Consider the following 12960-nt stretch of genomic DNA (forward strand, 5'->3'; position numbering starts at 1 on the left):
GTATCTACTTTTCCTGTTTTACATTTTTCATTTTAAAGATCCAATTACCTCAAGTCCTTTTCTTGAATATTGCAGTGGGCCTGCTGACCTAATAATTCTCTCACCTCTAATTTCCATCATCATCTCTACTTGAAGCTGCATCACACATACACCCACCTGAATGTATGAGATTCCCCCGCTGCAGGAAGAAATGGCTCATATCATTTGAGAGCCTAGTCTCAAGGGCATCATCAATGCTGTTTCCTCATGTTCAATGGCATTTTCTGGTGTGTCGTATTAGATTTAGTTACAGTATCACCAACTATAGTAGTGCAGCCGCTCTGCTCTTCAGAAATGCTGAAACAGGCACAGTTTGGAGGTGCTAGGAAAGTCCATTGCTTAGTGAGTTTAAAGGTTCAATAGTTTGGAAGCTTTTCTAAGTTCATTCCTTTATCATTCTCTGTGGCTGCTAGAGCTAGCCAGTGGTTATATATATATATTTTTTTTTAATTTGATGTAGTATTGTCAAATCTCTGATAAATTTACATTTCCTTTTTCTTGGGGATTTGGCAATGGGAAGAAGTTTCCATTTTCTTGAAGGCGTTTGAAAGGATAACTCTGAACTTCATTTATAGAAAGTATAATGCTGTGAAATAAAGATAATATGAAAATAATGACAGCTACCATTGTTGAGGGTCTGCTTTGCACCGAACACCATTACAAGTGTTTGATGTATCATACATTTTTTAGCTACACAAGAATACAGTAGTCTTGCAAGGCAGGTATTTGCACTGTACCATAGGCAAGCTCAGAGAAGAGGGTTCTTGCTTAAGATGGCATAGTACAAAAGAGAGAGGAAAGCCTTCTTGTGACACATCCTCTCTTTTCTCTGACGAGGAGCTTAGCTTCTGAGATGCTCCAGTGCATCTTGTGGGTCTAGTGCATTTTGTTTTCTGGAGGAATTGCCTACTGATGGGGATGCCAAACAAAGTGCCAACCCACTGAGAAATAGCGTGAGACCTTCTGCTTCTCGGCTGCTTTGGGTCATATGTGAGTGTTGCAGTCCTTAGGGGAGGATGTGAGGTGGGTTGCCAGGCAAACAGGGCAGCTTGCCTTCTCCACAGTCTACTCATCACAGGGCCTGGCTGACATTCATTCATTCATTTACTTATTTTACGTGTGTGTGTGTGTGTGTGTGTGTGTATATATACATACAATGTATAATTGTATATTAAATTATATATTAAATATGTGTTATATATATTATATATCATTAATATATAATATTTTTATAACCAATATATATAACACATACCATAATTATAATTTTAGTAATTTGTGAATATACTTTCAGTGGCACTAAATGCATTTACAATGTTATGTAACCATGACCACTGTCAATACCCGAAACTTTTTTCAACATCCCCAACCAAACCTCAATGCTTGTCAAACAATAACTCTTCCTTTCTCCCACTCTCCAGCCCCTGGTAACCTCTACTTTATTTTCTGTCTCTAAACTTGCCTCTTCCAGGTAGCTTGTAGAAATAGAATAATATAATATTTGTCCTTTGGTGTCTGGATTATTTCACTAAGCATAATGTTTTCTTTCATTCCTTTTTTTTTTTTTTTTGAGACAGAATCTCACTCTGTTGCCCAGGCTGGAGTGCAGTGGTGTGATCTTGGCTTGCTGCCACCTCTGCCTCCAGGTTCAAGCAATTCTTGTGCCTTAGCCTCCCAAGTAGCTGGGACTACAGGTGTGCACCACCACATCAAACTAATTTTTGTATTTTTAGTGGAGACGGGTTTTCACCATGTTGGCCAGACTGGTCTTGAACTCCTGGCCTTGAGTGATCCACCTGCCTCAGCCTCCCAAAGTGCTGGAATTACAGATGTGAGCCACTGCACCCAGCCTACTAAGGCTAATGTTTTCAAGGTTCATTCATACTGCAGCATATATTGTCAACTTAATTCCTTTTTATGACCGAAAAAGATTTTATTGCATGTATATATACCATATGTTTTTCCATTTATCTATTGATGGGTTAGTTTTTGAGAGGAAGTCATTGGATGATTTAATTCTTCAGGGGACCTCATGCCACACATGGCATACTCAAAGGTTTGTTTTGGGGCGTATGTGGTGATTTGCGGGAGTTCTAATACCTTCAGGATGAAGCACACAGAGTAAAGATTGACAGCTTAAAATCCGTTTCTACTGTGTATTGAGCCCTAAGTAGATATCTGCTGCTGTATTTGACAGTAGGTGTCCATAAGCAGTTAAGGAGTTCAGTCTGCTCTTAGGGAAGCTCAGTACAGGCCCATGTGCATGCATACACTTGCATTCCTTCACACCCCCAAACACCATCCCACTCCATACATGTATACCCATCTTCCTTTCCCAGATCCCTCCCCAAACAGTTAAGTGACCATGGAGGTATGCATCTAAATGAGTTATAGAAAAGATGGGAAGTCTTGAGGGGGAAAAATGGCTGTAATTTTGGATGGTCAGGCTTGCCTTTGAAAAAAGAATTTGAACCCTTGTAGAGGTTGGAGATGCTTTGTGTAGGAATGAAGGTGGAAGAGGGTAAGAGGGTATATCTAGAAGAAGAAACTACTTGAGCAAAATCTGAGCCCAGAGATGGGGAGGTATAATGGGTGGGAGGAACAGATGGCAGAAGGCTTTTAATTCTAGGCTGAGGAAAGTGAAATTTATCCTGCAAGCAGCAGAGAACTTTGGTATAGACAAATGACAAAATTGCAAAAAAATCATAAAATTTGTGTCAAAAAATCTGTAAATCATAACCTGCATTTATTGAAGGGCTCCTATGTGCAAGGAACAGTATTGGGTTAGGCACCAGGAAAGATGACAGTAACACCAAAGATGGAACCTGGTAAGTTTGAGTAGCAGGAAAAGGGAAGCCAGAAAAGAAGGCAGAAAATAATAATTTAAGGGGAAAGAGGAATCAAGAGTGTAATCTCAAAGTTAGCAGGAGAGAGTTTACAGGAAAGCAAGGTTATCTGTGTTAAAAGCTACACGAAGATCCCGGAAAGGAAGAATGGAATCTCTGCTATCGGTTTTGACAAGTAGGAGGCAGATGGTCTCAATAGGCAGAGCCTCTGGAGATCAGGGTAGTGGTGTGACAGGCATTTGAACCAGAGCAACTCCATCTTGAACAGGGGTTGGGTAAAATAAGGCTGAGACCTACTGGGTTGCATTCCCAGATGGTTAGGCATTCTAAGCCACAGGGGGAGATAGGAGGTTGGCACAAGATATGGGTCATAAAGACCTTGCTGATAAAACAGGTTGCAGTAAAGAAGCCCAAACTCATCAAAACCAAGATAGTGATGACAGTGAACTCTGGTTGTCCTCACTGCTACATTCCCATCAGTGCCATGGCAGTTTACCAATGCCATAGCAATATCAGGAAGTTAATTTATGTGGTCTAAAAAGGGGAGGCATGAATAATCCACCCCCTTTTTTAGGATATAATCAAGAAATAACCATAAAAATGGGCAACCAGCATTGCTGGGCAACTTGAAGTTGAAGGGCAACTTCGGGGCTCCTCTGCTTAGGGAATAGCCATTCTTTTATCCCTTTACTTTCACAATAAACTTGCTTTTGCTTTCTACTTTGGACTCGCCCTAAATTCTTTCTTGTGCAAGAGTCAAGAACCTCTCTTGGGGTATGGATCAGTTCTCCTTTCTGGTAACAGTGGGGCTAGAGAAGAGGTAAGTACAGCAGTAGCTGGAGAAGCCAATATGTTCAAGAGAACAGACTGTTACTATGCTATAGTATAAAGAGAAACCAAAGCATATTTTTGTATTAGTGGGAAAGAATGAATGGAGAGGCACAGTTTGATTAAACAGCCAGAAGAGTAATCAATGGAACAAGTTTTTTTTAAAAAATTATTTATTTATTTATTTTTTGAGACAGTCTTGCTCTTGCCCAGGCTGGAGTACAATGGTACAATCTCAGCTCACTGCAATCTCTGCTTCCTGAGTTCAAGTGATTCTCCTGCCTCAGCCTCCTGAGTAGCTGGGATTACAGGCATGCACCACCATGCTCGTCTAATTTTGTATTTTTAGCAGAGATGGGGTTTCTCCATGTTGGTCAGGCTGGTCTCGAACTCCTGACCTCAGGTGATCTGCCCGCCTTGGCCTCCCAAAGTGCTGGGGTTACAGGCGTGAGCCACCATGCTCAGACTGGAACAAGTTTTTAAAATAAATGGTGGTTTAGAAAGACAGATCTGGCAATGGCACACAGACTGGACTGAAGTTTATAGGTTGCCAGAGATCAGGAGTCTATTTGTAGAGATGTGGCAAACAGCAGTGAGGATGTCACTGAACTGCATCCTGGACAGAAATGGAGTAAAGGGGTAGAAATCGTTATCAATGAAGCTTCAGGAAAAAGAATAGGATTTGGTGTTGGAATAAAGACTGAGAAGTAAATGCATCAAAGAAACCTCAAATTTGGTTTAGGTATCTGAGGCATTTAATGTACGGGGGCCATTTCTGCTGCATTCTCTAAAACACTCCAGGTTCACTATGACACTGCTTGTCCAGGGCCTCTGTCAGTGACCCTGAAGAAACACCAGACTCTGTTTTTCTTTGAACTGTGTCGTTTTGTATTAGGATTGGTATTATATGATCTTCCAAAACTAATTTCTCTGATTACTGTGTATGTCCTCTGTCATCTTCCTTCCCATGAGGGAGCAGCCATTGAAAACAGGCTGAGTCATTAGGGGAAGAAAGAGGCTCAAAGGCCATATCCGCAGGGACTAAATGACTGACCTGGTAGGATAAGAGCCGCGAGCTACTGCACAATGTACCTACCTGTTCACATAATCATTTTGTTGTCAAAGCTGCTTTTTTGCTTCCTTCCCTTTTGCTCCTGCTTCAAACTTATTTTTGGAGCATTTTCGTGACCTTGAACATGAAATGAAATGAAATGGTGATGCCACTTCTCAAGGGAGCTGCGTTTAAGATGTGCTTGTTCATGAAAGAGAATCATCCGAGTTCCCCAAGGGCTTAACCTTCATCCGCTTTTCAAAGAGAAACGCTGCCTCCTTCCACTCACACAGAAAGCTCTCCCCAGGTTCCTTCCCCTCGCCTCTTCCCACCGCTTTCCTGCACAACAGTCAATTTTTTTAATCTTTTGAGTCTTGTGGTGTGGATGCACCATCTGTAGTTCAATAACATGGTAACTTTCTCTCTTTTTCACTTTTCTCTCTATTCTTCCCTGCCTCACCAGTTTCCATCGTATTCCTATAATGAAGAGCAAAATGTTGAAACTGTGTGCACGAAATGCTAATTCAACTGTTGCTCACAAGTTGGGTGCATGTTTGGAAAATCTTAGTATCTATAGCAGAATCTGGATGAGTGTTGGATGTAGTTTGATAGCAATAGAAACTATTTTCCTTTCTGCAGGATTTCTTCTGTAAGGAAGAGTCAAAGAATGGTTTACCCCATAAATGTATACAATTATAATTTATCAGTAAAAATATTTTTAAAAGACAAACTCAGAGGGGGTTATGTTTTTTTCAAGACAGCCATGTAAATTTCCCCCGTCCCTGCAACCTCTAACCATCCCATGGATGGGGAACCACTTTTTTGTTGCTTATGATTTGAATATTTTATGGATAAGTGAAGCTCTTCCTGAAGAGTCATTCAGGCTATCATGAAAGAAAATAAGAGAACAAGACTTTTGGTGCGACTGGATAAAGAGAATGTAAGATGGGAAGCTTGCGATGCTGCAGAAGGAGGAGGCTAAATGCCTGGGGCTCAGAGCTGAAATTAGCAAAATGGTAGCAAGAGGGCTGAGGAAGAAACCACAGTGAAGGATGGGCGTGGTTTCATTGTTCAGAACCTGGCCAGGGTCTAAGAAGACCAGTTTGGTTGGCAGTCAGTCTTCATATCAATGGGAACTTTGTTCCACTTGCTCCAGGTATTCTCAGTTGCAGAGTACCTGGGAGTAATTTACAGGCCTGACTTGAGCTTCTAAATTTAGGTCACTGATTTTCTGGACACCCAATAAAAGTGCTTACAAGAGCAATTGTTGGACCCCAGGTGAGCCCTGGATCCCTTGTATTGGGGGAGGAGATGACAGAATTCTTTCAGTGCCGCTTCACCAGCTGGAAATCTCCATGGCCAGCAATGCTTCTGCCTGGGCTTCACTTGGGCCCACTGGGTTCACCCTGCCCATTCAGCCTGGCAGGGTGTACTTGACTTGAGCTACTGGCCTGGATCTTATGTGTGCCATGGCTCTGCACTCAGCCTGTGGCTGGTCTGGGCATGCTGCGGCCAGCTTCTGCTTTGGGGGCCAGCATTTAGATAACGGGAATTCAGCAGTGCCAACTGCGGAGCCCCAAGGGATGGTACAGCTTTTGCTCAGGGAGTTCTGCGGTCTGAGCCCCCAGGAAGCGTTAACAGCTCTCATTTGTTCTTGTTGCCTACTGCTTTGGCAAACAGGCTGTGTCACAGCTTGTTCTTACCACCAGCAGTTCAGCGAATTGGGGTGTGTGGTACCCAGCACCTTTTTCTCCTCTGCTGCTCTCACTGAGTGGGACAGAGGGTACAGTGTTACAGCTCTTTTCACGCCCACTGTTGGGGGACTTCTGAGTTCTTGTCCCCCAACCAAGAGGAATGAGGTAGGTGGACACCAGAGAGTGAGCAAGACAGAGAAGAGTTTTATTGAGCAACAGAAAAGCTCTCAACACAAGAGGGGACCCAAAGTGGGTAGCCCTCTGTGTGAGAGGGGACCAGAAAGCAGGTAGCTGTGAGGCTGAGTCTGGGGTTTTTATGGGCTCAGAATGGGGGAGTTCATGCTAACTGGTCTATGGGTGGGACTGGAAAAGGCACCATTTGATTGGCTAAAAGGACTCAAAGTTCTTACTCTGGTCTTGGACTCCATGTGGAAGTGGCAGCTTGGTTTTCAGGCTTCAGGCTGTCGTTGGCTTGAAGGTCAGGTTTCACCGGGGACCCATCCCTGTTTGCCTTGGAATTTGTCTCCTGCCGCTATCAAAAGCAACTTTGGTGCCTGCAGTTAGAGGCCTGATGATCTCAATGTAAGTCTGTGGAGAGTTGATACCCACAGTTACAGTCTGGAAATACACAAAGTGTGTGTCTTTACTACTTTGGACCTACCCCTATAATGTCTTTTTCTTTTGTTCTGGGTGTAAACCTTACCTAATAAAATGGGTCATCTTTTCTGGCAGAATTACTTTTCCTTCCTCTCTGTTTACATTTGCTTATTCTTCCTTTACTTAAATTTCCTTTTTGATAAATTTTAAAGAAAACAGTGGGCCACCCTTAACCCAAACTACTCGTCTAACTTAAAAAAAAAAACACACACACATTTGTGAGATGAATTTTCAGGCATAAATCTGAATTTTGTGTGTGTGTGTGTGCATATATATGTATGTGTGTGTGTGTGTGTGTATATATCTAATTCAATTATTTTTTCACTGTGAAAGTAGCCACATAGGAAAAGCTGAGATATACCAGATGAAGGCGCCTGACTTAGGTTTTGTAGTTTGGCTACACAAATGTGAAAACGTAATAATTGTTAAAAATATTTGATTTCATGAAATTTATTCTTGCTTCCACATATTGACAAAGATACTTCCTCTTAAAATTGACATAAAATTGTTCTCTATTAATATCTAATACAAGTCTCCAATCTGTGAGACTTAGGCATTTGAGAAACTGGTAAGAACAAAAGAAATAGCTCTATAGAGAGGATGGAGTTCGAGTTTTAAAATGTTTGAAAGAAGTTTGAAAAAACAGTTTTGATGCTGATTTGAGTGAAACTTGAATTTCTTTTTTTAGAATAATTTTTTGAGTGGAGGAAATTAGAAAAGAATAGAAGCATCTCCTAAAAACACTTCTTCAGAGAATTCCTTCTTCCCTTTGAAATTATAAGAAGACAATTGCTTTCCAAATCATTAAGAGTTAGCTTCTTTTAGATTCTTTTCCAACAGCTAGCTCCAAATAATCTAGCAATAATTTATTTTCAAGAATATAATCATAGGTAGGTTGCTTCATAAAAGAAGTTGAAACTGTGCTTATTCTTTGTCTCTCCATATATGTATCTCAAAGATAACCATGATAAAAATAATACAAACTATCCAAAGAACACAAACAATAAGAACACTGGCCAATATGTTAATTTATTTTATGTAGCCAGCACGAGGGCAAAGGAGCAGCTATGACTGACAGTTACTGCATGATATCAGTAAAATTCATTCTCTGTGAGATGTTTCCTATATTGCTAATAGATTTACTATGGCTGATCCTGTATACAGGGTACAGGCAGGCACGCAGGGAGAAATGTAGCAGTGATTTAGAAAGGGAAATGGCCTGGGATGATAGCCCAGCTGGAAGTAAGGATGTTCCTGTGTTGAAAATCAGTGCAGTTAAAAGGATTTAGTAGCCAGATTATCAAGTTAATAGCTGGAGGGCTTAATCATTGGCCTCAAGATTTCGGCTGCTGCTGTGATTTAAATGGGAGGGATGATGCAACAGTCATAGTCCCTTGAACTAGGTAGGTTTGAGTCCTACAGCTTCACATTAATAGGATTCCAGACCCAGTGTTGGGGATTGTGCAGCCGGGGGTGATAGTGGGTGCTGTGAAGTGGTAAGAGACTTAAGGAGTCAGGGGCTATGAATAGAGGGCAGATTGTAATTATATAGACTTTTTGCTTCTGTCATCTGCAGGTCTTGATGTTTTAGGGTCTTTCTCTGGAGTGCTGAAGTTTTATTACAGATTTTTAATCAACTTAAATTCCAGGATCTCAGTGCTAAAGGTGTTATATCTGCTGGACAATTCTAAAAGCATATTGCTAGTTACACCTGTATTACACGTTAAAATTATTTCTGTAACCTGTAGGTGGCATGATAGAAAAGAATGAGCTTTGGGCTTCTAGATGGATGATGTAATTTCCAGACCTGGACCTGCCACTTCAAACTCTCTGGACTGGAGCAAATCATCTATCCTCTGTGTGCCACAGTTATTTTGTCTATAAAATGACAATACTGCCATGGCTCCTGCCTTCTCCAGGGGAGGCTGTGAGAATCAAAGGAGATGCTCTGCTCAATAGAATTTTATAATGAAACCACCTTTGCAAAATTATTACAATAAGAGAAATCTGACATGGCTGACTCCATCTTCTAGCCTGATAGGCTGCCTGTCTTTGCTTACTCCTGGGTGTGGGCCAAGCTATTAAAACTTTGGGAGAAATTTAGTCTATAGTTTAATAGTTTAAATAATGGCCCTTCTCAAAAACTAAACTGCCCTTGTAAAACTACTGAAAGGCTACCAAATTAGGAGGATGAGACGGGCCTGAATTCTAAATAATTACCAGTCATTATTCTGGAGGTCATAAGATGTGCAACTTCTCCAATTAATCTTGTAGTTGATGTCACTATTGTAGAGCCTAAGATTGACCTTTTAAAATGTCTTTTCGGGTTTTTGCATTTCTGACAACCGAATGGCCCCACCTGGACCCACCAACCAGCCCTGTGGACCCCCAACCCAGAAACTGACTCATCACAAGAGGACAGGTTTGATTCCCTATGATTTCATCTCCAAACCAACCAATCAGCATGCCTTCTACTGTAGCTCTCTGCCCACCAAACTATCTTTGAAAGACCCCTGACCTCTGAGCCTTCAGGGAGATTGATTTGAATAATAGCTTTGTCTCCCATGTGGCATGGCTGGCCTCATATCAAACTGTTTTACTGCAATGTCATGGTCTTGGTGAGTTTAGTTTGTGCAGTGGGCAGGAAGAACCCATTGGGCAGTTACAATAATGACAACACTAAAATTCCTTCCCCCATTTTCCTTTACTCTTTCATTTTTGTCTTATTTTTAATGATTCTGATTTATGATCGTTCGTGTCATTTGATACAGATGTCATTGGTCTAATTCATCTTAACTTTTTGGAAATACATAATATACTTTAAAATGAGCTGCTATTATCAGAAGAAAATGTTTCTCTAATTGGGGATTTAATAACATTTTAAAATTTGATATATATGCTAATAGTTTGTATTTTGCCTCTAAAGTATAAAAGTACTTAGTCTAATTTATGTATACTATATATGCTAATATAGAAAAAGGAAAAAAAATGCCACAATATTTGCTCAGGAGTGGGGAAGGCATATATTTTACTATACTATTATTTCCTTTTTTGAGACAGGGTCTCACCTTGTTGCCCAGGCTAGAGTGCAGAGACATGAGCACTGCTCACTGCAGCCTCAACCTTCCAGGCTCAAGCCATCCTCCGACCCCAGCCTCCCAAGTAGCTGGGATACAGGCATGCAACACCACACCTGGCTAATTCTTAAATTTTTTGTAGAGATGGGGTCTCACTATGTTGCCCAGGCTGGTCTCAAATTCCTGAGCTCAACTTTGTTTCTATGCTTTTGTGGTGGTTGGAGTACTAAGAATTTGATCCAGAGTACATTAAGAAAAACTATCATTTCAAAGCTCTGGCCGGTTCTTCCTCAGGTAAAAATGGACATTTAAGTGAGATGACTGTTATTTAGAAAAACACATCAATGGTTTTATTTAGGTTATGAAAGTCAACTCCTCTGACCACTACCACCTTGACCTTAGATGGAAGAGTCTGGATAAAACAGGGCAAAACAGCTCTGACAAATTTTAGTGTTCTTTGGGGGTGGGATAAAGGTATGTGGGATCCCTAGAACTAAGAAGTCGTCAATGAAGGTAGGGTGGGAGGGGCTGGCAAAATGACAACGTGTGAAATCTCTGTTTATGGAGAAAAACAGCCAGGGAGACATTCACATGGTAGAAACAGCCAATTACTTCTGTTATTCCCAACCTCTTGGGGAGAGTTAACACCAGCAGCATTCTGTTAGTAGTGCTTAAGGGAGGAGTTGTTAATTACATCTCAATGGGTGCAGGATTTCCTAGGATTTAAGGGCCAGGGCTTGCATATTAAATCTAATACTTTTAAATAAATATATAAACCCAGAAAATTAGACTGGGGGCATATAGACTACACTATTGTTAGGAAAAACTGTAAAATACTTAGAATGAGCACAAAGATTTCTGAGTTATATAGAAGTATCATGTTCATAACAAAGCAAATGGTACTTGTTCAGTGAGATGCAAATATTGACAGATGGGTGGTAATGAATTTGATGCCCCCTAACTGCCCCCAAGATAATTCAAAATATTACATTTTTTAATATAAAGAACTCATTTTAAAGATTTTTTTAAAATTTCATGCAAACCTGTAGAATCACTAGTGAATCAGGGGTCAGCAAACTTTTTCTATAAAGAGCCAGGTAGTTATTTTAGGCTTTACAGGCCCCATATATCTTTTTGCTAAAAAGATTTAAGTTGATTCATAATAAGTGTACATATTTGAGGTATATGTGCTATTTTGATACATGTATACAATGTGTAATAGTCCAATAGGCTATTTGGAATATCCATCATTTCAAACATCTGTCATTTCTTTGCTTTGGGAACATTTCAAATTTTTTCTTCTAGCTATTTTGAAGTAATAAATTGTTGTTAACTATACTCACCCTACTGTGCTGTTGTACACTAGAACTTATTCCTTCTATTTAACTGTGTGTTTGTACTCATTAACTAACCTCTTTTCATTCCCCTGCCCCTCCCGGCCTCTGGTAACTATAATTCTACTTTACCTCCATGAGATCCACTTTTTTAAGCTCCCACATATGAGTGAGAGCATGAGATATTTATATTTCCGTGCCTGGCTTATTTCACTTAACATAATAACCTACAATTTCATCCATGTTGTTGCAAATGACAAGATTTCATTCTTTTTTATGGCTGACTAGTATTTCGTTGTGTATATATACACCACATCTTAAAATCTGTTCATTTGTTGAGGTACACTTAGGTTGACTCCATACCTTGGCTATTGTGAATCGCACTGAAATAAACAGAAGAGTGCAGGAATCCCCTTCATATACTGTTTTCCTTTCCTTTAGGCAAATCCTCAGCAGTGGCCTTGCTGGATCATATGACAGTTCTATTTTTGTTTTTTTGAGAAATTCCCATACAGTTTTTCATAATGGTTACACTAATTTACATTCCCACCACCAGTATTTAAGAGTTCTCTTTTTTCCACAGCCTCACCAACATTTATTTTTTATCTTTTTGATAATAGCCATTCTAACTCGTATGACATGATAAATTATTGTGGTTTTTGATTTGCATTTCCCTGATGGTTAGTAATGTTGAAACATTTTTTTCATGTACTTATTGGCCATTTGTATGTATTCTCTTGAGAAATACCTGTTCAGATCATTTGCCCATGTTTTAATGGGATTATTTGTTTTATTGCTGTTGAGCTGAGTTCCTTGTATATTTTAGATATTAATCCCTTGTTGAATGAATAGTTTGCAAATTCTACAGATTCTCTTCACTCTGTTTTGTTTGGTGTGCAGAAGCTTTATTTTCATCTTGTCCCATTTATCTGTTTTTGTTGGCTGTGCTTTTGGAGTTTTAGCCGTAAGATTATTGCCTAGACTAATGTCCTGAAAAATTTCCCCTATGTTTTTTCTAATACGTTTTAAATTTTGGGACTTATGCTTAAGTCTTTAATCCCTATTGAGTTGATTTTTGTGTGTGGTGAAAGATAGGGTTTTAATCTGATCCTTCATGTGGATATCCAGTTTTCCCTGTTCCCTTTATTGAAAAGAGTATTCTTTTTTTTTTTTTCTTTTTTTTTTAAAGACGGACTCTCACTCTGTTGCCTAGGCTCTGGAATGCAGTGGTGTGATCTCGGCTCACTGCAACCTCTGCCTCCCAGGTTCAAGCGATCCTCCTGCCTCAGCCTCCCCAGTAGCTATGATTATAGGTGCGTGCCACCACGCCTGGCTAATTTTTGGATTTTTAGTAGAGACAGGGTTTCACCATCTTGGCCAGGCTGGTCTCAAACTCCTGACCTTGTGATCCACCTGCCTAGGCCTCCCAAAATG

General features: G+C 40.2%; 1 protein-coding gene across 2 annotated transcripts in view; it reads right to left on the bottom strand.

The window, feature by feature from the left end:
• Nucleotides 1-12960, bottom strand: part of LOC126957105 (prothymosin alpha-like) — a 1190772-nt gene that overhangs the window by 264397 nt on the left and 913415 nt on the right. The window lies entirely within an intron of this gene.

Source organism: Macaca thibetana, chromosome 6 (assembly GCF_024542745.1).
Source record: "Macaca thibetana thibetana isolate TM-01 chromosome 6, ASM2454274v1, whole genome shotgun sequence".
NCBI lineage: Eukaryota > Metazoa > Chordata > Mammalia > Primates > Cercopithecidae > Macaca > Macaca thibetana.